The following is a 22,585-nucleotide window of genomic DNA, read 5'->3' on the forward strand; positions in this document are numbered from 1 at the left end:
TTACCTGGAGATGCTACAGATCGAACCTGGGATCTTCTCCACACAAAGCACATGCTGTACTACTGAACCATGACTCCTCCCTTGAGAAGGAGCACAAACTGACAATCTTCTCTCCATCACAGCTGCAACATATGCCTGGTCTATATAAGACACAAGTCTCAAGAACAAGATCTCAGAATAATGAGCATCCCCTCCATTTCTAAAACTTCCAAAGTCTAGGGAGAAAGAGATTGGATGGCATGTTCCATCCAGTCACAGCTGTTCACTTGAAACACCCAGCATAAATTAGATTTTAATTAGAACGAAACGTCTGGAAGAAAAACTTTCTCCAGTAGAACATGGCACTTGAGCCCGAAAGATTCTACAAACCCCAAAGATTTTAAATGCCTAAGATGTCAGCTAAATTCCTACAGAAGTCCCACATCCAACAGGTTTGTAACAGGAAGCCTTTGGCTATCACATCACTGGTGGGTTCTCAATTCTGAGGACAGTTAATTTAAGCAAATGGGTCTCTTTTAACGCAGTACAGCCATCAAGGAATCACACTGATGCAGATTGAATGGCCATTAAGAGACACGCTTAGGAATATAAACAATGATATGTAGTAAAGATAACTGCCAAAAGAGACCCATGCAAAGGGAAGCATTGCTTCAGTTTGAACCCATAGTTCAGTACTACTGGACTGAGAAAATGTCCATTTTAGGCTCAAAGTTGGCTGCACAAATCTTAATAAACATGATTTCCATTTTTTATCTTCACCTTCAACCAGACACTGCGACACTGTCATATCATGGCTGACTGAGCCCCCAATAAGGCATGTTTTCCCAAAGCATTTTGAACAAAACTTTTAGAAATAAACAAAATATTTGCAAAGAGCAAAAAACAATAAAGGCATTATAAAGGCCTCATTCAGATCAATGCTCCCTCTGAGCTGTGGAGTCTTGTGAGCAAAAATTCTACTTTGTGAGTTACTGAGAGCCAGTTTGGTGTAGTGGTTAAGTGCACGGACTCTTATCTGGGAGAACCGGGTTTGATTCCCCACCCCATCCACTTGCAGCTGCTGGAATGGCATTGGGTCAGCCATAGCTCTTGCAGGAGTTGTCCTTGAAAGGGTAGCTTCTGTGAGAGCTCTCTCAGGCCCACCTATGTACCTCACAGCGTGTTTGTTGTGGGGGAAGAAGGTAAAAGGAGATTGAGACTGCTCTGAGACTCTGAGATTCAGAGTGAAGGGTGGGATATAAATCCAATATCTTCTTCTACTACTGGCATTAAAGTTGTGAGTTACTGCATACATTAGTTTGCTCTGGGGCCATTTTTCCTGAGCTAAGACAAAAATGTGTGAGCCAGAGGCTAAAAAATTGTGAGCTAGCTCACACTATCTCAGCTTAGAAGAAACACTGTCGGGAAGTGAAAGCGATTGTTCCCTGCCTTTTCTGATATGTCCTACCACTAGATGTTCACGAAGCAGAAGATCAATAAAATGCTATCTGCGGACACCCAGGTAATGTGGCTAATTTGCAGGCTGAACACACAAAGCTGCCTTCTACTGAGTCAGGCCACTGAAGTCAGTATTGTCTACTCAGATGGGCAGCAGCTCTCCAGGATCTCAAGGAGAGATTTTGCATGTCACACCTCTACTTGATCCTTTTTAAACTGGGGGTACATAGGATGAAACTTGCACATTCCACATGCAAAGAAGATGTTCTACCACTGAGCCACAGCCCCTGAACTGAGGAAACAATTGCATCATTCAGGTTTATGCATATTGGATTTAACATATGTAAAAAGGTAAAGGTAGTCCCCTGTGCAAGCACCAGTCATTTTCGACTCTGGGGTGACGTTGTTTTCACAATGTTACAGCAGACTTTTTATGGGGTGGTTTGCCATTGCCTTCCCCAGTCATCTACACTTTCCCCCCAGCAAGCTGGGTACTCATTTTACTGACCTCGGAAGGATGGAAGGCTGAGTCAACCTGAGCCGGCTACCTGAAACCAGCTTCTACCAGGATCAAACTCAGGTCGTGAGCTGGTGGACACAGGGCACATATACATGACATGCCTATCAAGAAGGTAATATCTCATTCCTCCACCATGCATAAGAGTGGAGTAGGGAAAGAACATCAGTAAGTAGGATTCTTCCACTAAAATCTGAAGTTCATGGAAGTGCCTATTGTGGATAGCAACTGAGAAGATCCTGCATATATTTCTCATTGACTCACAATGAGAAATGCTCAAAGTCCAAGTGTAATGGTTAGAGTGCTGTACTTGGATATGGGGAGGCCTAAGTTCAAATACTCCCTTTACCATACAACTCACTGGGTGACTTTGGGCCAATCATTCTCTCAGTCTAACATGCCCCATTGGGGAAAGAACCACGTACACCACTCTGAGCTACTTGGAGAAAAGGTGGGATAGAAATGTGGTGAACAATTGAATGAGACTGTCAACATGCTTCTCATGTGGGTGTGAAAAAGACAGACAACTGTGGGTTGATAGACATTTACAGAGGAGGAGGAGGAGATTGGCTTTATACCTTGCCTTTCACTCAGAGCCTCAGAGTGGCTTACAATCTCCTTCCCTTCCTCTCCCCACAACACACCCTGTGAGGTAGGCAGGGCTGAGAGAGCTCCTTTGAGAACAGCTCTGAGAGAACTTATGACTGACGCAAGGTCACATCTGCAGGCATCTGCATGTGAAGGAATGGGGAAGCAAACCCAGTTCTCCCAGATTAGAGTGTGTGCACCAAACTGGCTCTGTGTTGGTTTAATAGCATTTAACCGTGTTGGTTTAACAGCATGTGGCAAAGCTGTGCTGCAATCAACTGCCTGCGTATTCTGGACCCATAACCCCACCAGGAGAAGTGTTACCTGCTGTGAATGTTTAACCATTAAGCACTACATGGAAGGGTGCCAAAAACAAATTCATCTAATAATAGTAACAAGTTAGTGCCATTTATTTGATTTGATTTCTTTTTGTTAACTTATATTCTGCCCTTTCCCATGAACAGGCCATCAAGTTACAATTGAGTTATGGTGACTCCTCATGGGGAGAGGAAAAAAGGTGGTTTGCCATTGCCTTCCTCTGCGAAGCTGACTTTCTTTGGAGGTCTCCCATCCAGGTACTCGTCTCTGTTTAGCTCCCAAACTCTGACAAGCTTGGGCTAGACAGAGCTATTCAGGTTGCTGAAAAGCGATCTAATTACCTTTTATTATGATCAGTTGCAATATCATAAAACTTTATGGCAGACTGGTCCAGGGGTCCTGTTTGTGTTTTGTGCCTTCCTTTGGGCACAGACTATGGGTCATTGAGGGAGTGCTAGGGGGGTGGGAACTAGCTACAAATTAGCTATATTGCGCAGGGAGGTGGACTAGATGACCCTGGGGTATCTTCCAGTTTCTATGATATATATTTGGGGTTTGATAACTACTTTTCTCTTTGGCAAAAGCTCTAAGCCTCTGCTGCAGACTCAACAAGCAAAAAAAATGGTTCCTGTCATCAGAGGCTGTCAGCTGGGCAGGGAGAAGGAGCACAGGAGAGAGCTGCTGGTGAAGTGGGTGGTCCCCCCCCCCTTTCTAAACTACTGCGAGAATCAGCTAAAGTTGCTGTTTGAGAGGACAGCGTTTGAGGGTGAGTTGGGTGTTTGTAGCCTGTAGGAGAGTGGCTTCTCTTTAATTCCTTTGCCTGGTTTCTTGCTGATTGAGGAGAGTCTGTTTTCCTGGTTCAGTTTCTGGCCCCATCTGCTGCCCTTGCTGTTGAAGACAAAGTGGCTGTTGAGAGGCAGGAGCTGTGGACCTTTGAACTCTAAAGCAGAGGGGTCAAACTTATTTGTTACAAGAACCGGATATGACATAACTGTCATTTTGTCGGACCAAGTCCTATGTTCCTTAAATGTAATGCCAGGTACCAGAGACACAAACTTTATAAAGGACAGCTCCTGGTAAACTCTGAGTTGGTGTGTCCTCACTGCAAGGCTCCATGGGCTGAGGGGAGTGCAGAGGAAAACTGACATGGGTGGACTGGAGGAGAGCCAACAATGCAGGCCCCTGAGCTGCCTGGAGGGTGGGCAAACCTGTTCCTCAGCCTGCTCCCATTGCCAATGCTATGAGCTCAGGCTCCATGGTAAAAACGCAAAGCAACTGAGTGTTGCAAGCTCCCCCTGCCCCCCGAGCCACCATGGAAGGAGATTGAGAAGACAAGTTGAACTAATCCCCCACCTGTGGAAGCAGAGGGGCAGTGGCCCAGGCCCAAGGCCATGGGCATGGTGGAATCCAGGCCATGTAAAGCCTGATAAAGCAGAGATGCCCACACAGCTGCAAGTGGCCAAGGCTGTTGGATGATTCACGGCAGCGTGATGCTGGGGGCTCAAGCTGGAGATCGTTGGCAAGCTGTGCTTTCCCTATGCACAGCCCAATGTCTAATGGGGGAGCAGGCACCATATGCACAAGGCTGCACATGTGGCAGAGACCCCAGGCCATCAAATAACCAGTGTAACTGGAGAATACTGGCACCGTCCCCCTATGAAGTAGCTGCTACCTATGGCTGGAGGCCACTGGGCATTCCATGGGGAAGGCTTAGCCACTGAGTTGCATACTCAGTGGCAGGACTAGGCCCCCACTGTGGGAAAGAAAATGCTGAAGAGCATCCCCCCATGGGGCTACAGAACAGCCACCACATGGGGGAGTGCAAATGTGGTGGCGGCACTGGCCGCCAGAAGGCCCCAGCAGAGGATCATCTGCACACTCCCTGTGTGCAAACACTGATTCCTGTTGCCATCCAGGACAGCATCCTTGGAGCAGCAGGCTGAGCACAAAGCAGGCCACTAGGGGGATCTCTGCCCCCAAACAGCCCCATCATCACATGACATACCCTGCACGATGATGTCACCTGGAAGTGATGTCATTGTTCCAGGCATGTTACACTGCAGATGCTCTAGGATTCGTGGTAAAATGCTATGGTACCATAGAGTTTTGCCATGAATCCTAGAGCATCCATGGTGCAATGTGCCTGGTGTGATGATGTCACTTCCAGGTGATGTCATCATGCCACGTGCACTTTGCACACACCAGTGAAGAGTCCCTGGCCAGAGTGGTGGAGTGACTTGGCAACCCTACCAGTCAGGGTGCCACTGGAGTGAAGGGGTTCTGCTTGACTGCTGCAAACAAAGTTGTTCTGCCATGCTGAAGCCACAATTGGAGTGGCTCTGCCCACTCCCCTCAAGCAGCCTCCTGTTCCCAAGCAGCCTTATTTGCACCAATTGCTCATGGGCATATAAGAGCCCTGGATGGGCCAGTTCCATCCCTTGAGCCTTATATCTAGTCTGATACCTCTGCTCTAAGAGGTACGAGTCAAAGAGTGTGAGGAAAAAGACTCTTGGACTGTGGTTCTTATCCTGGAGATTGGACTTCCGGACCCCATAATAAACTAAAACGTTTTTACATCCCTATACATGTTACCACTTTTGGCTTCAGTAGACATTAGGTCAGGCCTGTAAATTCCAAATTACATTAACACACAAAGGAAATCGTAGAATGAAGAAGTCCACCCAGAAGGGAAGGTGCCATGTTTGTTTTCCTCCCCGAGGACCAGAAGTCAAAAGTATAAACTGATAGGGCTCTTAAAAGAGAAGGCTTGGGAAAGGAAAGATTGACAGACTGGAGAGCCAGTTTGGTGCAGTGGTTAAGTGAGCAGACTCTTATCTGGGAGAACCAGGTTCAATTCCCCACTCCTCCACTTGCACCTGCTAGCTTGACCTTGGGTCAGCCATAGCCCTGGCAGAGGGCTGCCCTGTCCTTGAAAGGGCAGCTGCTGTGAGAGCCCTCTCCAGCCCCACCCACCTCACAGGGTGTCTGTTGTGGGGGAGGAAGGTAAAGGAGATTGTGAGCCGCTCTGAGACTCTTCAGAGTGGAGGGCAGGATATAAATCTAATATCTTTTACAATCTTCTACATACTTCATGAGATCAAGGAAGGGGAAGATTTCATTAACAGAAGCCTTGAAGCCCTGCATGGGAATATGGAGACTGGTCAAAGGGACAACAGAGTGGTTGAATTCCCTAATGGACCTCCTCTGAGTACTTTAGCATGAACTCAAAGGTATCAAGCAAGATAACACTCAGTACCATCGGAATTCAGGAATTAATTCCAGGCCCCTGCAGTGGCATCTGAAAAGGAAACACTGGCAGATGAAGAACCAAAAGGTCAAAACAGAGTGAGTGAGGAGGGCATGGAAATATGAAGAAAGGCCTTGGAAGAAAAAAGGTGTTGACTCCCCATTGAAGGGTATAGAACACCATGTGTCCAGGCGTGACCCCTAGCTGTTTGCTGGAGACAAAGATTAACGATATTGCAGACTGGATGCCAAAACTGATCAAACCTACATATGGTCCATATGGGAGCAAATGACATGGCCATGAACACCATCAGAACCATTAGGAATGACTATGAAGCTCTCCAGAGAAAGCTGAAAGAGCAGAGAGTTGGACTGGATGGCCTGTATGGCCCCTTCCAGCTCTATGATTCTATCAAAATATTGTGACATTTATCTTCTCACCATGTCTAGATCACTCAGGAGAAACACAGCATGCTGATTTCTGGCTGAGGTGCTCAGAACAGAAAGTTTCTGTCAATTAAAAAAAGATAGCAACCTGCACAACTGCAGGTGCCAGTGGGTTGCAGTGTATGGATTTGGTTTGTTCCTACTGGCTTCTCCTGTGGTTTCTCTTATTACGGGAGAAAATTGGGAATGATTTTTATGTGGGTTAAGCATTTAAGAAGAATTCAGTAAAGGAGAGTCTTCACCTGCTGTTCTGTGGAGTGATATTGTCGAGCATGACGTTGTTTAAACAAATTAAAGGTGTTTCCATTATTCAACATTTTACAGAACTAACAGGGGACAACTGTCTTACTGGTGTTTTGTTCCAGGAAGAGATGAATTAAAACAACCCTTCAGTGTTCTGAAGAAGGAAGTACCAAAAAGACTTATGCTGCCTGATTAAGACTTATGCTGTCTGTCCTAGTTTCTAATCTTACCTGTTTCATCACATCCTGGGAGGATGCGAGATAGCTAAGTGTAGGCTTATCCTGGCTGTACTTAACAATCAGGGCTTGGATCCAACCATGCTGTTCTGAAAACTTAAAAGTACCTCTTTCTTCAAAAAAGAGGGCAACAATCTGCTGATTCTCCCCTTCCACTGCAAACCCACACTTTGGCTCCCTATGCTATTCCAGTGTGTGTGAGGGGGTCTACTGAATAAATTGGGGGAGGGACTCAATGAAATGTTCTAGAAGAGAGAGTCATACTCTATGAGGTTCCTCCACAAATGTTACCTTATTAGATACAAGGTTAGATCAGCTGTTCCCAACTTTTTTGGTATGGTGGCCCACAAGTCCAAAGTAACTTTGGTATGGTGACCCATGCAAGGCTGGCCCAAGGGTTTTTGGTGCCCATCTACTTCAGCATTCCATTTCCTAGTGACTAAGCAGATGTTTCTGAGAAGCCAACATCGCACTGTGGGTGCAGCTGCTCTTACTATGAACCCCAAACAAGTGGCATTCAGCTGTCCTGAGCCTGCTTTGGCGGGGGAGGCGGGATATAAATCAGATAGATAGATAGATAGATAGATAGATAGATAGATAGATAGATAGATAGATAGATAGATAGATAGATAGATAGATAGATAGATATTGAATTTATATCCTGCCCTATACTCTGACTCACAGAGTCTCAGAGTGGTCACAATCTCCTTTACCTTCCCCCACCACCTGTGAGGTGGGTGGGGCTGAGAGAGCTCTTGCAGCAGCTGCCCTTTCAAGGAAAACTCTGTGAGAGTTATGGCTGACCGAAGGCCATTCCAGCAGCTGCAAGTGGAGGAGTGAGAAATCAAACCCGGTTCTCTCAGATAAGAGTCTGCACTTAACCACTACACCAAACTGGCTAGATAGACAGAAAGACAGACATTCTTTGCAAAGGGAGGTTATATGCCAGCCTTCAGCCACCATTTCTTTCTCCATTAGTCCTTCTAATCCCCCTCAGATTCTAAGAAAGTCATTCTACTAACCATCAGGACATGTTTTACTGATTAGTATGTATGTGCAGTAAAAAAGAAAAAATACCAACCATTATTTTACATGGAAGATACTGATTTCTGGGTCAGATCTTGGTTCCCAAAACAAAAAAGAGCAATAGAAAGGGCAGGAGCAGCCATTAGGGAGTGCTGGCCCACGATCCATTTCCAGAGGCTTTGTGACCCACTTTTGGGTCCCTTGTTCCAAGGTGAGTTACCATGAGCTAGCTCACGATTTTTTAGCCTCTGCCTCAAACATTTTTGTCTCAGCTCAGGAAAAATGGCCCCAGAACAAACTAATTTATGCAGTAGCTCACAATTTTAATGTCAGTAGGTCACAAAGTGGAATTTTTGCTCACAAGACTCAACAGCTTAGATCATATTTCCCCTTAACGTTATGCAAGCCACTTGATACCAATAGTTTCCCGCTATGAAAACAAAGCAATGGGAAATAGCTATGCTTATTGATTCCTGGTTCTGATAACCTATTCAAGCTCCAGACCCACACCCTCCCCAGATACACCCACACAGAGTGTGACAACAAAATGGTTATTCTGAGGGGCTTCACTGTTCTGGGACCATCCCTGTGCTTATTATAGAAAATAAAGATATAAAAAAAACAGCCTATTTGAATCCTACACTGTGCCCTCTATGGAGGCAAGCACTGCCTGGTGTCTTGTGTAGGAAGGTGGGAGAGGGATCTGAAGTGCTCAACCAGCACACTCTCAGTGTGAAAAAGGAGCTGAGTCATACCCTTCTATGTCCATTGAAGGATATAATTCTGTTCAGGATTGCCCTGCCCCTCTCTACAACCAGATCTACCAGCATGTGTCCTATGATCCAGTTCTATAGAAGGAAATTAGGATCCTGGGCTCAGGCTGATAGCAGATGAATTCTAACAGATGGGTCTCTTCCAACAGAGAGTGCCAGGCTGGCCTTACCCTGAGATCGAGGTCCCCACTTCAAGGAGGTAGATGGTGGGTACAAATGAGAATAAATTTGACAAGCTTCCTTGCTGGGTTGGGATATTTTCATTTCAATTTTGCCATGTGCCTGTGAGAAATGAACCCCAAAGCCTTCATTTTTGCTCCATTTTGTGTTTCCAAAGGCTACTAAAACTGTTCTAATTCTGCGTTAATGGTATACATAAAATGCCATAAAAGAATAATCAATAACCAACAATGACGATGAGGCAGACTCAAACCAAAGATAATCCCTCAGTTATTATGGGTATTTTGATCCAACCCTTCCTCCAACTAGCTGAGGGCGATTACACATAATTAATTCTATACTCACACCAATCCTGTGAGGTAGATTAGGCTGAAAGGTAATGACTGGGCCAGGGTAACCCAACAAGTTCATGACAGAGTGTGAATTTGAACTCATAGAGTGGGAATTAAATTTCCCCATTCCCTCTCTCTCTTTCTTTTCCTCTTCATATTTCTTTGGCAGGGGCTGCAGGCTCTCTGTTTTCCTTCTCTCCCATCCACTTAGCTATCTTTTCCTGCTCCTTACCACCTTCAGTTTCCCCCTTCCACTGAAACCCCCTCCCCTTTCCTTCTCCCCCACCCACCTGCCTACTTTTTCTGTTTTCCCCTGCCAGCCTATGCCCTCCCTCCTCCCTCCTCCCTTCCCCATCTTTAGTTTTCCCCTTTAATTTTTTATGTCCCTCCTCCCTCCAGCTTTGCCTTCCTTCCTTCCTACATTTTACCTTTTTAACCCCCCCCCCTTTCTTCTTGTGTTGATACTAAATGACACTGCTTGGAAGTTGCCTGACAACCAACCCCACCCCCCACCCTGCCCCATGGCACTGACCGCTGAGATCTTACAATGTAGCCTTGTGAGATTTTAGTGGCACAGTTTTCTTAGAAGCAGTCATTTCTTCTGTGATTTAGGGTTTTTTCTTTTAACCCCCAATATGTTTTACATTTCATATTTTTCTGCAAACCTAGGGCTTCCCCTAGGCGAGTCTCCCATCTGTCCCTAGCCCCACCATGTGGATTTTTTGGTCACTTCTCTATGGCCTGGTTCAGAATTAGGTATAATGACAGGAGAGATAGAACATGTCCCTACCCACTTTTTCTGCACCATATATAGCTTAATCGTATATTTTCCTGTTGCCCTTTTCCTAAACTCAGCAGTTGCAAATACTTCAAGCCTTTCTCATAGGAAAAATGTTTCTCCCACACACAGCCAGAGAGAACTTTACCATAACAATATACTCTGGAGACGGCGGCTCACCTTGTCAGCTGTCATCCATTGAGTGATGTACCTACACATTAAAATCGATCCTTAGACTTTAAACTTCTTCAACAGGCAAGAAGTTCCAGCAAAAACTAGTGGGATCAAAGCAGTTTACGGCAATGCATCAAAACCTCACTCTATCCAACCATCTACCTGTTTTCCTGGATACTTGCTGTTCTGATGCCGTTTGGAAAGCTCCTACCCGAGGAGTTAATGTCCAGCAGGTGTTTTCATTTCCTGAAGGTTATTACTGAATGTGTTATGGCAGTCAGAGAGAAAGGAAAAAAAGAAAAGGAAGAAAGATAGGGCAACTTTATGACTAGCTCATAAACCCAGTGAATCAGAAAGCTGAATCTATTACCAAGCCCAGCCTCTTTCTGAGAAATGGCACGCTGTTTTGTGCATTGTTTGGCTGGCCTGGCACATCTTAAATAACCTATATAGCGGTTAGATCAGAATGAGGAAGTCTTGGGGATTTTCTTGGTACAAAGAAGAATATACATAAAGAAAGCACATTGCCTTGGATGTCCTTTTGGTGAAAGACTTTTTCTTTGTTTTATTTCCAGGAAGGAGCCCAGAAATGTATGTCAACTATTTTGGGCATCTTGATCTTATTTGCTTTAAGAAAATTTACCATCAAGAGAAAAAGATATTACAAAAAGATAGACAAAATGATCCCAAATAAAGTTGATATAGGCCCACAGGAAAATATTACCAGCTAGGACAATGAAAACGATGAGATTCTGGAATGTGGCCAATTTTTAAAATGTAGTTCATGTTGCCTGGGTGGGGCCCCTTCCCTGAAACAGAGAGCACATTTCATACATTTAATTGGGAAAATCAGGGAAAAGATTAACTTTCTCCCATCTGTATGGCCAGAGAAGACTGGGAAGGGAAAGACCCCATTTTCTATAATCTGTCCCTGGTAAATTTTCTATAATTTTTCCCCTAGTAAATAACTATCGTATTTTTCGCACCATAAGACGCACTCCCCCCCCCCCAAAAAAAAAGTGGGGGAAAAAGTGTGTGCGTCTTATGGAGCGAAGGTACTGTACGTACCTTCCTCCGGGGGGTGGGGGTGGGGCGATCCGCTGCCTCCATCCCGGTGCTTGCTTTAAGCATCAGCTGAAGGCAGGCAGGCAGGCAGGCAGGGAGAAAGCATGCCGCCCCCTCCACAGCCCAGCGCTTTGCGAAGCGCTGGGTTTGCGGAGCGGGGGGGGGGGCTTCCTCTGCCTGGCTTCAGCTGCTGCTCCCAGCAAGTGCTGGGATCGCAGGGTGGAGGGAGCGATCCCTGCGCTTGCTGGAAGCATCAGCTGAAGGCAGGCAGGGAGAAAGCACGCCGCCCCCTCCACAGCTGAGCGCTTTGCGAAGCGCTGGGTTTGCGGAGGGGGGGGGCTTCCTCAGCCTGGCTTCAGCTGCTGCTCCCAGCAAGTGCTGGGATCGCAGGGTGGAGGGAGCGATCCCTGCACTTGCTGGAAGCATCAGCTGAAGGCAGGCAGGCAGGCAGGGAGAAAGCACGCCGCCCCCTCCACAGCCCAGCGCTTTGCGAAGCGCTGGGTTTGCGGAGGGGGGGGCTTCCTCTGCTTGGCTTCAGCTGCTGCTCCCAGCAAGTGCTGGGATCGCAGGGTGGAGGGAGCAATCCCTGCACTTGCTGGAAGCATCAGCTGAAGGCAGGCAGGGAGAAAGCACACCGCCCCCTCCACAGCTTCGGCTGGGTTTGCGGAGGGGGCGGCATGCTTCCCTTGTGCCTGCGTGCCTGCCTGCATGCCTGGCTGGGAGACAAGTGGCGAGATCGCTCCCTGCTAAGTGCTGGGTTTGCGGTGGGGGCGGAGGGAGCGATCTCGCCCTTGTCTGCCAGCCAGGCACCTGCGTCTTATGGTCCGGGGCGTCCAATGGACTGAAAAATACGGTAATTTATTTTGTTTTTCAAGGGAAAGAAAATTGGGGGGTATATACATTTTTAAAAGAAGTCCCATGGCACAGAGTGGTAAGCTGCAGTAGTGCAGATCCAAGCTCTGCTCAAGACCTGAGTTCGATTCCTGCGGAAGCTGGGTTCAGGTAACTGGCTCAATGTTCACTCAGCCTTCCATCCTTCCAAGGTTGGTAAAATGAGTACCCAGCTTGCTGGGAGTAAAGTGTAGATGACTGGGGAAGGCAATGGCAAACCACCCTGTAAAAAGTCTACCGTGAAAACGTTGTGATGCAGCTTCACCCCAGAGTCGGAAACGATTGGTGCTTGCACAGGGGACTACCTTTACCTTTTACATTTTTAAAAGATTGTTAGTACACAAATATATACAGTAGAGTTTACTACTGCTGAAATTTTAGCCATCCCTTCTGAGCAATGATCATTGCATACTTCTCTGAATCACAATTTGATTGCAAATTGCTAGTAGCTCCCTTGAATGTCTGAAATAAATGCTTGCATTTTGTCAAAACCATTCTCCATTATTTTGTGAATGTTTCGTCTATGGGTGTGCCCTCAGTGCTTTTCCATGGCTGACTCCTTCCCAATCCACTCTCCATCCCATTCCCCAAGACATTAATTTTGAAAATCTCCCTAATAGAGTTGATCCTGCTGGGAAGGTGGCGGGTGGAAATGAAGCATCGAGGCTTGTCTCTCTGTACCATTCCAGCCTTGCCCATTTTACCTGTCTGGCCCCAAAGTTTAAGAAAATAAATACAATAATAACAAGGAAGAGAAACACAGAACAGACAGTAACTTATATAGAAATAGACTGTGATTAAATAACTAACAAACTTTTCACAATACATTTGAATAAGTTCATACAATTATTATGAATCAAAAGCCAGTTCATACAAAAGACTGAGTCATCATAAAGCAATGGTTTCCTGTGTAATAATAAATTAATAAACTCATCCTGTTCAATTAAGTGCTTGTGCAGTGTTGTCTCCCATTTGTAACTGATGTTAAATCTGGAATTTTATCCTCGACACCCCAAAATCACCTCTGAAGTTGCTTGTTAGCTGGCCAGGACATTTCAGTCAACCTTCCTCATGGAGGGATTGATAAGTGGTCCACAATCTAATAGGTTCCAGACCATTCCAGTATGTTTACATTCATACCAAGCACAGACTGTCTACTATGGAGAAAACTTCTCCAAATGGCTTGGAGCCATTTAAATAATTTTTTTAAAAAGGCTGAGCCTGCTGCTCTGCTTTTTGGAAATCCCTGCTTTCTGCTCCACATGAAAAGATGCAGAGTGCAGAAAGCAGTGGTATAAATGGCTCTGACTCCCACTGCTCAGCTGTTTTTTGTGAAGAGTTGGCCACCAAATGAGAAGGGAGCACTCACTGGAGAAGATCCTGATGCTGGGAAAGACAGAAGGCAAAAGACGAAGGGGACAGCAAAAGATGAGATAGCTGAACAGCGTTACTGATGTAACTAACATGAATTTGAACGGACTTTGGAGGATGGTGGAAGACAGGAGGGCCTGGCATGACTTGGTCCATGGGGTTGCAAAGAGTAGGACTTGACTGTGCGACTGAACAACAACAAAGAAAGCCGCCCCTTCTTCTTTTGCCTTCTGTCTTTCCTAGCATCAGGATCTTCTCCAGGGAGTGTTCCCTTCTCATTTGGCGGCCAAAGTATTTGAGCTTCAGCTTCAGCAACCGACCTTCCAGGAAACTGTCTGGGTTGATTTCCCTTAGGACTGACTGATTTGATCTTCTTGCAGTCCAAGGGACTCTCAAGATTCTTCTCTAGCACCACAGCTCCAAAGAATCTATTCTTCTTCGCTTGGCCTTCCTTATGGTCCAGCTCTAACAGCCATACATTACTACTGGGAATACCATCTCTTTGACTATACGGACTTTTGTTGGCAGGGTGATGTCTCTACTTTTTATTATACTGCCCAGGTTCACCATAGCTGTCCTCCCAGGGAGCAAACGTCCATTAATTTCATGGCTACAGTCACCATCTCCAGTGATCTTGGATCCCAGAAATGTGAAGTCTGTCACTACTTCCATGTCTTCCCCTTCTATTTGCCATGGTGTGATGGGGCCGGATGCCATTATCTTAGTTTTTTTGATGTTGAGTTTCAAGTCAATTGTGCTCTCCTCTTTCACCCTCAACAAGAGGTCCTTTAGGTCCTCCTCACTTTTTGCCATTAGATCTGAGATTGTTGATGTTTTCCCCTGCAATCTTAATTCCTGCTTCTGCTTCATTGAGGCCAGCATTCTGCATGATGTACTCTGCATATAAATTAAATAAGCAGGTTGACAATATACATCCTTGTCGAACTCCTTTCCCTATTCTAAACCAATCAGTTGTTCCATATCCCGTTCTCACCATTGCTTCTTGACCCTTATACAGGTTTCTCAGGAGACATGTGAAGTTGTCTGGTACTACCATCTCTTTAAGGACTTGCCACTGTTTGTTGTGATCCACACAATCAAAGGCTTTAGCATAGTCAATGAAAAGGAAATAGATGTTTTTCTGATACTCCCGTGCTTTCTCCATAATGCAACGAATGTTGGCAATTTGATCTCTAGTTCCTCTACCTCTCCAAAATCCAGCTTGAACTTCTGGTAGTTCCTTATCTACATACTGCTGATCTACATACATACAGCCTGTAGGATCTTTAACATGACCTTTCTGGCATGTGAAAGGAGTGCAATTGTGCAATAGTTTGAACATTCCTTGGCATTACCCTTCTTTGGGATTGGAATATAAACTGACCTTTTCTAATCTTGTGGCCACTGTTGCGTTTTCCAAGTTTGTTGACATAATGTTTGCGTCACTTTAACAGCATCATTTTTTAGGACTTTGAATAGCTCAACTGGGATACCGTCATCTCCGCTCGCTTTGTTGTTAGTAATACTTTCTAAGGCCCATTTGACTTCACACTCCAGAATGTCTGGCTCAAGGTCAGCAATTTCACGCAATATCATGGTTGTCAAGGACATTAGGATCCTTCTTGTATAATTCTTCTGTGTATTCTTGCCACCTCTTCCTGATCTCTTCTGCTTTTGTTAGGTCCCTACCGTTTTTGTCCTTTATCATGGCCATCTTTGCATGAAATATTCCCTTGATTTCTCCAATTTTCTTGAAGTATTTTTTTGTCCTTCCCATTCTATTATTTTCCTGTATTGCTTTGCATTGTTCCTTCAGGAAGGCCTCCTTATCTCTCCTTGCTGTTCTTTGAAAATCTGCATTCAGTTGGGTGAATTTTTCCTTTTCACCTTTGCCTTTCACTTTCCTTCTTTCCTCAGATATTTCAGTGAGCTTAGAAGGACATAATTCTGTCTAGAATTGCACTGTAAACGTCCTAATATCTCATCAGAAATGGTCGCCTACTAACTACTGCAGATCTATGAATATAGTAGGCGTGTGTTCCAAGTATCCTTATTGTCACCAGAAAAATAGAGGAGTGTAGGATACCATCAGATAATCCTTTGTTAACAGAAACAAAGATACTGCCCAGCATTTAAAAACTCAACAACTATAGCAGAAAACAAGCAAATGAAAATTGGAACAACATTGCTGGAGACTGGATTCCAGATATGTCTGCAGTCAAGGTAGCTAGGAGAATTCTAACATGGTGATCTGTTGAGAGAAGACTAGTAACAGAGTTGCTTTCTGTTGCCCCAGAACCAACAGAATGAAGTTGAATCACAACAGATTGCGATTACACATTAGTAAGAACTTCCTGACAGGGCAGTTCCTCAGTGGAACAGGATTCCTCAGGAAATGGTGGGTCCTCCTTTTTTTCTTGGCAATTTTAAAGCAGAAGGTATTTTATTTATTATGTTATCAAATTTATATCCCACCGTCCCCTAACGGACTCAGAAGGTAGATGACCATCTGACAGCAATGTGGATTCTAGGACATGCTATGAATTTTGACAGACTGTGAGAAGAAGGGCAGGAAGTTATGATACAGTGCTCAGTTTTTGTGGCCCCTTTTTATATGCCCAAGGTAATGCCTATCTCCACTCTGGAGTTAGGAAAGAATTTCCCTTCAGGCCAGATTGGCCCAGGGATTCCTGAGGGTTGTGTGTGTGTGTGTGTTTTTGCCTTTCTCTAGGCATAGAACAGGGGTTATTGGGAGAGTGGGAGGTAACTGAATTTCCTGCATTGTGTGAGCATTGGGCTAGATGACCTTGGGAGTCTCTTCTAGTTCTATATTTCTACTCTTGACACAGGCAAGCAGTGAGACTATAGCTCCATAAATCAATGATGGAGATAAACAAGTCTCAGCACTCTCTCCGATCTTTTTGTGGCACACCAGGACATTCACACCAATGATTACCACAGTAAAAACAATCTAAAACAAAATGTATTCTATTGTGGGTCACCATTTCAATCAACCCCTTTTCCTATTAGCCTGAAGACCTGTGCACCCTTCCTGATCATCCTGTGCTCCACATAGGAGCTCCTGCTGCACAATATGGCTTTCGTATTCAGTCTCATCCTGAGGATCAGACCGCTTTCTCCACCTCATTCTCATGAAAGGCTTGCCATGTGAAGACAATTACTTCATGGAAGGATGTATAAGGTGTTGACTCTGTGGTGAACGTGACCTGTGGAACGGTCCCAAATGCTGGTGGTTTGGGAGACACACTTCACTTTTCCCTGGGATTGTTACCTGTGTTGCAATGAAAATTACCTATTTGTGATGATGAATCATTTTTAGAATTCAGTTTGTCTAGCAGTGTTAGCATCATGTAACCGTGAACCAGCTCTCAAGAATAATTTCTAGGGATGGGGACGAACCGGCTCACAAAGCAAAGTTTGTCATGAATTTTGTCTGGTTCGTGGCTCATGCAGTAATGTTAGTAAAGGATGCCTCTCTTCTCTCAGCTGTTCATAGGTACACAGAGAGGCAGGGAATGTGTTAAAAACAGAGTAGCAGAGCACATTCCGTTGTGATTGGGAACTTCTCTCCCCTGCTGTGGACTCAGGGCTCTGAGCCATCCTGTCTCTTTGATCACACCGAGCAGAGGGGCTTAGCTAGTAGGTTCCTTGGCTGAGGACCCACATTTTGATTGAGCTCTCCCCTGCTGAGCCACCCTGTCTTTCTTCTAATGCCAAGCAGAGGGACTTTAGTGAGTTCTTCAGCTGAGGACCCAGATTTTATACCCTCCCACCTCTCTTGATTGTGAACCAACCCTTCTGTGTGCCATGAGGGTGAAAGTGGATACAAAGGGTGCTTGTTGTAGGGAAAAGACATCCTCTCCCCAGGTACTGCACGCTCCCATCCCCAGGCACCAAACCTATCCTGATAGCCCATTGGACCCCAACCCTAGCTGATCCACTTTGCCTGAGCCAGTTTTATTGTTGTCACTGGCTTCTTCCTGAGTTATTCCTTAGACTTCTGTAACTGCAGCTGTCATTTCCAGAGGGAGCACTGGGGCTGTTCCTGGGGCTGTCCACAAAGAGTTGTTAGCACTGCCCAAAGATCAGCAGTTGCCTCTTTGGAGAAGTCTCTGACAGCATTAATTCAGGGGCAGGGGGAAACATCCTCTCCTTCCACACAAATGTATTTATTGTATATGTATATATACAATATATATGTATATAAAAGGCAGCATTGCTCTCTGGAATGAATAGTGTGTGCAGTGGAAATGTGAGCTTTGCAAAGAAGTGCAGAGGCTACAGACCAGCAGACGTGGCCAGAGGAAACAACGGGTGAAAGAGGCTGGGAGGGGAGGACCCACAACCTGGCACCTCTGCTTCAAAAAGTCCAACCTGGGAAAAGTCTTGCTACTGGTTGTCAGTGGTGAACTGGGTGGCCAGCAGCATTGAGGATGCCAGGTGTGCCATGGTGGGGGAAGTAACTCTCCAAGTCCCCTGAGCCTGCCAATGCCAATCTTCTGGAGTACTGGTCACACAAGGCTGCCTCAACCTCTCTTGCATGGCCATGAGTCTTCTCCTGCCCTCCCACCAGTGTTCGGAGTGAGTGGGTGTTCTCCCACCTAGGAGACATTGTCAGTCCCCACTGCTCCTGCATAGAGCCCAGCTAGGGTCAACCTCCCTCTGCTGGGCTACCCTTCTATGGACTTCACCGAGTAAGATCCAGGCCTCCTGTGGTCCCCCTGTGCATCCCCCCATCCTTCATCCTCTCTGAGTGATCTGGAGTGAAGCCTGTGGGTTGCACCCTTGGAGCTTGGATGGGAGGATGGCCATCTCTGCCAGGTGGATGTGGACTCCATCTCCCAACACCTACTCCATGAAACAACCTCTACTTCATAACACAGCTTCTACCTTGTGATCTGTTGTGGGTTACTTTGAGGAGCCCCTATCAGATGTCCATCTTTCTATTGTGGCTGGCATCATTAATCACTTTAAATGGAAAACTCTGATTTCCAGTGGTCTGGTGGGGTTAGGGTGCCCACCAAGCTGTCATCATGGGGTAACTTTGGGGAGTCCCGGTTGAAACTCTGGGGGTGTCTGCCTTTCTGTTCTTCTGAACCTGTCTTTGGAGACTTAAGGGGGGCTGCAAGCATAGGGGGGATGCTTGCCTTGCTCCCAGTGTCTGGCAGGGAGGGGGGGAGGTCTGCCCAGGTGAAGTTTCCTTGTGAGTTTGTTATCACTGGTTTGTTCTTGAGTTATTTTATAGGCTCCTGTAACTGCAGCTGTTTTTTCCAGAGGGAGCACTGGGGTGGGAGACCTTTTTCTGGGGGGGGGGGGACTATAACTAGGACCCCAGAAATGTAATCTGCTCCAAAGTTGAAATTGTAGAGGAGCAGGTGGCAGGGTGAGGTTCTCCATGAATTTGGTATGTGTGCCTTGCAGGGGATCCATTCTATGTATTTGGAACCTGTGCCTGGCATTTCCTCCCAAAGCACTGTCCTGGCATGACCTTAGTCCTGTCGACTTTGCATTGCCACAGTGGCACTGGTTCTATTGGGTATGCACTGGTTCTTCTAGGCTTGCAAAAATGCCTCCTACCTTTCTTAAGTGAATCTGCCAGTCTGGTGTAGTGGTTAAGTGTGTGTACTCTTATCTGGGAGAACCGGGTTTGATTCTCCACTCCTCCACTTGCAGCTGCTGGAATGGTCTTGGGTCAGTCATAGCTCTGGCAGAGGTTATCCTTAAAAGGGCAGCTGCTGTGGGAGCCCTCTCAGCCCCACCCACCTCACAGGGTGTCTGTTGTGGGGGAGGAATATAAAGGAGATTGTAAGCCTCTCTGAATCTCTGAGATTCGGTGTGGAGAGCAGGATATAAATCCAATATCTTCTTCTCTCAAATCTCCCCTCCCCACTCCAATTCCAATGATATTCTCAAAATAGGCACAATTTTTTTGTCAACAGACAACAGGATATTACTGGATATGGGTGCTCACTGGCCAATGATATTTAAAAGCCATTTTGTGTTATGTGACAGCTGACAGAATTATGTCAGAGGACACTTATCATATTGGGAATAGTTGTAGTTTTCATAGTCACTGGGAAATTTAAAGCTGTTTTCTCTTTCTGTTCCCTTGCCCCCTGACTGAATTCTTTACTGCATCTACGGCTCCGAATTGTGGGTTTTATTCCGTCATCACCTGCGACTCCTTGTGCACTTTCATCAGCGCTGCCTTCGCACCATCCTCAACATCCACTGGAGTGACTTTGTGACCAACACTGAAGTCCTCAAGAGGGCAGAGGTTACAAGCATCGAGGCACTGCTGTTGAAGACGCAGCTGTGCTGGGCAGGGCATATTTCTAGGATGGAAAACCACCGCCTTCCCAAGATTGCTCTGTATGGCGAACTTTCCTCCGGCCATCGAAATAGAGGGGCACCAAAGAAGAGGTACAAGGACTCTTTGAAGAAATCCCTTGGCACCTGTCGCATCAACCATCACCAGTGGTCTGACCTAGCCTCAGATCCCAAAGCATGGAGGCACACCATCCACCAGGCTGTCTCTTCCTTTGAGAATGCACGCATAGCTGGTCTTGAGGACAAAAGGAGATTGAGGAAGAATCGCACTGCTACAGCACCAACCCCAAATCAGACTTTTCCCTGCAGCCACTGTGGCCAGACCTGCCTGTCCCGCATTGGTCTTGTCAGCCACCAGCGAGCCTGCAGCAGACGTGGACTACTGCACCCTTCTTAAATCTTCGTTCGCGAAGTCAAGCCGAGAGAGAGAGACTGAATTCTTTACTGCATATTATACTATTTTTATTTCATTTTCTTCTACTGCTGGAATCCAGTTTTATTGCATTGTGTACTAAATGTATCAGCAGCAGCAGCTTGAATAATCCTGGCTAACCTGAGCTTGTCAGAGTTTGGAAGCGAAGTAGGAGTGGCCCTGGTTAATACTTGGATGGGAAACCACTAGAGAAGATGTGGGTTGCTCAGCAGAGAAATTGGCAACTACTTCTGCTTATTTCTTGCCAGGAAAACCCCATGAGGGCAGGCCCATAGCTACAGAAGGGTCTCTGGGGCCCCACCCCAACTCCAGTCAAGGCCCCCCCAACTTAGGGGCCCTGACCTGGTGGAACAGGAAGAGAAGGTGAGAGGCGGCCATGGCAGATCTTTGTGCTGTTGCAGCCAGCTGTTATGTGTCAGTTGACAGAATTATGTAAGAGTAAACCCTGAAAAGGCCCCCCTGACCTAAGCAATCTCGGCCACACCCTGCATGAGGGGTCACCATCAGATGGTTGCAAGTTGATGGAACTTGATTATTATTGTGTGTCTTTGTTGCATTGCTTTTATAATCTGGTAATTCACCTTGAATCTCAACAAGAAAGACAGAAAATAAATGAAGTAAGTACGGTAAGTAAATAAACAGACAGCAGAAGGCAATAAGTTGACAGTGAACATCCGTCTGCAGTCAGTATGCAATCTGCCTGTTGACTTCCAGCAGCATTATGTATATTCTGTTCTAATTCCATTCTTTTAGTCAATAAGAAGCACCCCTTGAATCACTGGAAACATAAACAATTTCATGTTGTGTTGTATGGCAAGCATCTGTTCTTAAGTGCAAACGGGCAAGGTCTATGTTGAACTTTGCAAGCAAGACCTCAGTTTTGAAATCTGAAAATCCTCCAGATTTTGTTTAAGAGCGAGTTAAAAGACTAAATGGAGAAATATTGAGGTGTTCTACCTGAATTCCTCCCCTCACCAGTAATAGCAAAGAACTGTGTACATTCCAGGAGGCCAGACCCATCGAAGTTGGAGGTAAGGGCAGCAATTTTTACTACTGAAGAAGCCTCAATTGTGCGTCATGCTGGTAATGTGACTGAATGAGTGGTGGCTGGCAACGTCAGGGATGCCTGAATGAAGGAGATTGTTTAGATCCATTCCAATCTGGTTCAGCCTAGTAATGGGATAGAAAGGGCCCTGGTTACTCTGGAGGAGATCCTGCAGTGGGAGAAGGAATACAATACTATTATTTATCCTGAATGGTGTTTTTTCCGCTATATCTCTAGCTTCCCTGTGGGGTATATACTATATGACACTGAGAACCTTAGATAGCTTAATGATGATACTTATTATAGACCAGTTGCTTATGATATTACTGATCAAATAAAATGAATTATTAGAATTACATTACAAGACGCTCTGACCACTAACATCATTAATGAATCCACCTATAGATATTTATATCAGGAGTATACTAGGGTACCTGTATTTTATACAGTGCCAAGATACACAAACCTCAGAGACCTCCACCAGGACGCCCCATAATTTCGGGGTGCAGCTCTTTATTAGAACCATTAGCCAAATATTTGGATCAATTAAAGATACTAAAGATTTAATTGGGCAGTTGGAAGGCATACCCATACCTGAAACAGCATTGTTAGTTACCATGGATGTAAATTCCTTGTATAGTAATATACCCCATGGGGAAGCTAGAGATATAGTGAAAAAAAACGTTATTAAAGAGACAGGACTGTACGGTCCCCACATACTTCTTGATGGATATCTGTGACTTGATCCTAGACTCTAACTACTTTAGATATAGAGATCAATTCTATTATCAGGCGAAAGGGATAGCGATGGGGCTTCATCCATTGCAAATTTATTTATGATGCATTTAGAAGATACTATCATTCTGAACGAACAAAGGAATTCTTATTTTTCTTATATATTGCAATATAAACGTTTTATAGATGACCTACTGATTATACTGTGATAAATATATTTTATCAGACTTTGAGAAATGGATGGGACAAGTGCACCAACATATAAAATTTTCAACATTCAGCAGTGAGGAAAAGGTTCCATTTTTTGACACCTATATTTATAGGTCTTCAGCTAATACTCTAGCATTTAAAACATATAGGAAGCCCATGGAAAGGAACAATTATTTACATTTTAAGTCC

At 45.4% G+C, this 22,585-nt stretch overlaps 1 protein-coding gene across 1 annotated transcript in view; it reads right to left on the bottom strand.

Moving 5' to 3' along the window:
- FAM3D (FAM3 metabolism regulating signaling molecule D) overlaps positions 1-10,659 on the bottom strand; it is a 53,713-nt gene extending 43,054 nt beyond the window's left edge. The window contains exon 1 of the mRNA XM_060238267.1: positions 10,458-10,659. The gene's annotated coding sequence lies outside the window, so the exon portion shown is untranslated. The remainder of the gene's footprint in view (positions 1-10,457) is intronic.
- Positions 10,660-22,585: the final 11,926 nt, after the last annotated feature.

This window comes from Heteronotia binoei, chromosome 5 (assembly GCF_032191835.1).
Source record: "Heteronotia binoei isolate CCM8104 ecotype False Entrance Well chromosome 5, APGP_CSIRO_Hbin_v1, whole genome shotgun sequence".
Classification (NCBI taxonomy): Eukaryota; Metazoa; Chordata; class Lepidosauria; order Squamata; family Gekkonidae; genus Heteronotia; species Heteronotia binoei.